We start from the raw sequence: 5381 nt of genomic DNA, 5'->3' as shown, positions 1-5381 counted from the left end.
ATATGGGTAGGAGCAAGTTACAGACATCAATTTTAGTTACAAAATATTTGTGATTGTGTAGTGATGCGAACTGTGAAGCATGCCAATGAAAAGACTTCTCAGGGTTGTGGAGGAGGGAGTTAAAAGGCTGATATTTCAGACATTTGAAGTTAATACTCTTTCTGTACATGCTTTGTTTTGTTTTGGTTTTTTTCTGTCTTTATTATCCTCCAGCTATAGGAGACAAACATTTGGGCCATTTGTCATCTAGAATGCATGTAATTTTAAGTATATAAACATATCTTTGGAACATTTCCTTATTCATTCATTTTAATGGACTGTGACCAAAATGTTATTTTCCTTTTGTGCAATTTCCTTTTCTTTTCTGTAATCTCTATGTGTATGGTGGTTAATATGGCTTTCTTGTCCTTTATTTTGAAGCTTATGCATATTATGTTCATACAGCCTCTTTATGGTACTGTATTATAATGAGTGGAAGAATTTTTGAAGTCTCTAGGACTCCTATTCTAAATGATAAGCATGCATTTGCTTTCTAATGCTTTCTGTGGATTTTGAAATATTATGAAGTCCTTAGCATATCAAAAGTCCTTAGTTTTGTATAAGTGTCCTATTGAAAATGTAAGTCATATGTGTTCAAGTGCAATTTTTTATTTTGGGAGCCCGTAGCTATGATTTCTGTGTGTTGATTGCTATATTAAAAAAAAAAGAGCAAACCCAAGAGGTTAGTTGTTCTTCTGTTGTTGCAAGGCAATGGATATTAGGAAACCTGTCGAGAAAATGGTTCAGCACATAGGTTATCAGTGACATAGGCTGAGGAAATTTCTCCCTCAAAGGGCTACTTTATATTGTTAATATTTTGTAGCGTCTAGGAAATTCTCCACCGGAATTGTTATAGTGTTGTTATGTATTGATCTGACTGAAGAGATGCTTTTAATCTGGATTTTAATCTGAATCTTCTCAAAATGCAATGAGACTTGAAAGACCCCAATATGCAGGCTCATCCTGTCTCAGATTAGTGGCTTGTCAAGTAAGGGATATTGCAATGGAACCACAGTTTTCTGTCTCAGGAGAATATCTTCTCATAAATTAATGTTTTTGTGTATTTATCAGATGTCTCAATGCAAGTGCTTTTTCTTTTAGAAGCCACAAACTCTTTGGAGTGGTGTAATGCCGTGAAATACACAGCAGCTTCTGCTTTGTTCCGTGTTGGTTCCCATGAGGTAACTCGTAGTCTACACAGTGTGTCATTCTTTTGGTGGCTCTTTGCTGGAGGAGGGGGAAGCTGGTTTTGTGAAGTGAAATATGGTCACTGTGTGCTGTGCTTGGACCAGGGTGAGTGTTCTGCAGTTAGGTCAGACTTGTATTTAACAGTTTATTTTCAGTGTGGTTTTGTGTCTTAGCACTGATTATTTTTTTTTTTTTAGTATCAGAAAACATCAGAAAATAATGGCAAACATAAAAATGTAGAAAAAAGCTTTTGTGTTTGTGGGGAGTAGATCATTTATGCCACCAAGTAGGATGGATATTAATTATTTTACTTGTCTTTACTCTCTGGATAGCACCATGACTAACAGAAATGACATAATGTGCTAAATTACAGTAATTTGCATAGAAAAACTGTATATACTATCCAGTCCTTTCAGGCTCTTGCCTCCCCAAGCACCAAATGATGCCTGAGCTATCCTTTTTTTTTAAGCAGAAGCACAAGGCTGATGCCAGTACAGTGCAACCCTGTGGGAAAACTTTTTGAGCTTTGCAAAATGTTTCGCTCTGAGAAGCGAAAGCAGATGTTCGAGCAGAAAGTGTTGATGCCAGAACTCAATAAGATGAACAGAAGGGGAAAAGGTAATGGGGAAAAATACAAAATGAGAGGAGATTAGGCTGGATGGGGCAGAATAAATGGAGGAACTCTGGGAACTGGCTGAGAACCTAAGTTTTGAGAATGAACTTAGAATGAACTGAGAATGCAAGGTAATAAGACTCAAGGATTGGGGAAGAAAGGATTGAAAGAGAAAGATTTGAACAGCAAAAAAAAAAAAAAAAAGGCAGAAGCAAAATAAATGGTGGTAACAGAAGAGATCAGAGCTCTGAAGTTGGTGCAGTTTTTTCTGCTCCAGTTAGTTTCACCTGATGAAGTTATAATGTATGAGAAATCTGGCTTTGGTCCTTCTGGCAGTCAAGGTACACTGGTTTCTTGAAATAGGGGAAATAGCAGGAAAGTAATATATTTTAACTTTAGGAAGCAAGTATGAGAAAATCCGGTGCAATGATTGCTTTCCCTTCAGTTCACAAAGTGGCAGTCATTTATTGAGTAGGTGGTGCAGGATAGTTTCCTGGTCCCCAACTGGGCACTTTTTAATGTGGTTTTGCACAGTTTTATGAACGCTGGGAACCCAGAAGATAGGCATGTAAGAATTAAAACATTAGATAAGACTGGTGGTTGCATCAAACTCTATAAATACTCTTGTTATTTTGTCAAAAAAGCTGCTTCAGGACAACACAAGGCAGCAAGTGGAATACAGTTTGTAGATAAGTAGCTTATAGAGACTGGGTTAAGAATAAGCTTACCAGCTGTAGTTTGGCTCACCTACTGAAGCAAATAAGTTTAAATTGGCATATAATAATAATGCATGCCCAGAACTGGCGAAAAAAAAGATCACACCGATTACTGTTGCTTTAGAGAAAACAGAGGATAAAGCTGTGGCCTTATTGAGCTTTTCCTACTAGTTTATGAAAATTGCAAATAAAATGATACAATACCTTATTCATATTGAAATGTTACACAGTCATAAGCTAAGAAATCACTCTTAATCCACTCAGTTTCTTCTCAAAAGTCAACATTTTGGCTGTGAACAAATTAGGATGAGAAGACTCAAGAAGAAGGTATGTGGTACTAAAACATGGTAGTTCAAACAGAAAAGAAAATTTTCCAACAGTTCTGTGGCTGTTCATTGTACTAACAGCCTGCATCTCAAATGGTTTCAAAATGTTGTGCAAATCATGTTTTCAGGTAAGTCACCCTCCAAGGATCTGTTTGCCCTTGAGTGAAACGCAGTAGCTCTTTGTAGGAGTCAAAAGCAATTGTTGGCAGCAGCTGGTATAGAAGAATAATTTATTTACATGCGGGAATCTTTGATAGCAACTGTATTTGTTTACAGTGAATTATGGTTCGGTATGCCAAGCTTTTTTCTTTATCTCCTCTCTTCTGGTCTTCAGAAATGTCAAGAAAGTTCACAAAGGGAGAGGGCCAGAAATCCAAGAGAAGCCAGCTCCAAGGCTCTTGAGATTCATTATACAAGACCCATTGCAGGGATGAGAGTGACAGAAGCACTGACTTGGCTTTTTGCTTGTAGGCTGACTTTGTCCGTAATGAACAAATTAGAGGTCTTTCAGCAGTCACCAGTTGATGTTCCATCAGTGTAAGATGTTACTTTGTGGTCTCCCAGAGCAACATGCTTAGTCTTGGCTGTAAGCTGATAAATCACCACAATTCCCACTTTGCTGCGCACGTTTGGCAAATCTTTTCCCATTGAGTTCTTGTCAGTGATGCTCTAAAATTCCATGGTGTTGTATTGCAAAACCAAAGTATGAGTAGTTACTTATGTAGTAGATTTCTGATTTGAAGCTGAATGTTTAATTTTATACTAGGTGATGCTCGATTTGTAGCTGAGTGTGTTTAAAATTTGAGAAACTATTCAGCATCATCAGATAATTCTGACTGTTGTTGAACTTTGGATATAGAGATAAATTAATATGGACTTCCAGTTTTTATGAAATAAGTGTATTTCAATGTTGTGTAGCAAAAAAAAAAAAAAAAAAAAAGAAAAAAGAAAAACAGAAGTTGTAGAGTTGAATGGGGGCGGAAAGAAGAAGGATCACATTAAAATTATAATTTAAAAGTCCATTATGTATATGCAGCAATTGGAGCAGCTAGGGGTGGATATTTATTCAACAGACAAATTAGTTTATTTCTAAATTCAGAGGAAACCAAGAAAAGCCTAAAGAGCGTTATTAGAGTGACTCTGCAATCAGATATTCAGTTCAAATTACTAAGCTGGGTAGGTGGGGTTTTCAAATGCCAGGAACCAGACGATTTGGATTGGCTTGCAATACTTAGAAAAGATTTACCAGTTTTACTTCACTGATTATGTGTTGTTATACCCATGTAATTACACTTTCCATTATGTTCCCAGTCACTCATTTGAACATCAAGTGCAGGAGAGAGATAATACCCTCTAATTTGTGTTGTTAAAGGGAAAAAAATGTCAGCACATCATCTTGTTTTGCTAGAATGCAGTAATGTGGGCCCAATTCTCTTCTCTTTCTTCTGTTGCAGTTGTTTACAATTATCAAAAAAAGGTTTCAAGGAGCGTATAAGCAACTGCCTGCTTTCTGAAGGGTTAACCTTGGTTGCCACTGAAAAAAAGGACTCCCACAAGTATTAGGAGTGTGCTTTTAATGAACAGGCAGTTTAAATTTGACAGTGATTTTTTAATTGCCTTTCAGAAATATAAATAGGCTCATAGAGTCAAAGATTATAAATTGAGAAGGAGTCTTTAGAGTAATTCAATTTTGTTTCCTATATTTATTAAAAAAAATAATAATTCCTTGATCGGACACAGAACTAGTTGCTGAGCTGGGACATGTCTGTTATAAACATGAAATGAGATTATAATGTACCTGGCTATATTCCTGCTACCTGTAGTCCTTTCTTACTCATATATAGAAGGTGTTTTATTTTATGTCACTTTGTTACTTTTGAAGAAATGGCATATTCTACGGTGTAATCCAAATCACATTTGCTTACAACTTTCTTTAAAGCCAATTAAATTTTAGGATAGATTTTAGCTGTATCCTTAAAGTCTCTGTAAAGTAAGTGGATTTATTCATGTTACATGTGTTGATCTTATGTATTAAATTAGACTGAGCAACCATTGCTCCTCTTTGTTCCTGATTTTGTTCTTGCCGATATATTCCCAGAGTGGTGCTAGCTAAGTGAAATCTCTTAGCTATGGTGGCAGGGACTCATGCTTTTGGGAGAAGGAGGAACCAAGTTCTTTGAGTTGCTAACTGCGTGATCCATGACTAAATGCCAAGACAGCACAAACAACAAGGGTTGCAAGAGTTCTCCTCTGCAAGTTAGTTAAAATAAGGGATGTTATTCTCCCATCATTCCTGGGGCAACAGACTGTTGACTCATCGATGCTTAATTTATGGAACAATATCTGCTTCTTTCACTATTGGTGGCAACATCTACTGTATGATGAACAGAATGAAAGAAAAAATACTTGGGAAGGAAAAGTTCTCTGTGTGACAAGCAGCATGGATCATTTCAAAGGCAATAAGGAGTATCAGCCCATTTACCTTTAATCTTTAGAGGT

The sequence above is a fragment of the Pterocles gutturalis genome, unplaced genomic scaffold (genome assembly GCF_000699245.1).
Source record: "Pterocles gutturalis isolate BGI_N339 unplaced genomic scaffold, ASM69924v1 scaffold47968, whole genome shotgun sequence".
NCBI classification, from domain to species: Eukaryota; Metazoa; Chordata; class Aves; order Pterocliformes; family Pteroclidae; genus Pterocles; species Pterocles gutturalis.
Note: the sequence above shows the minus strand (reverse complement) of the source record.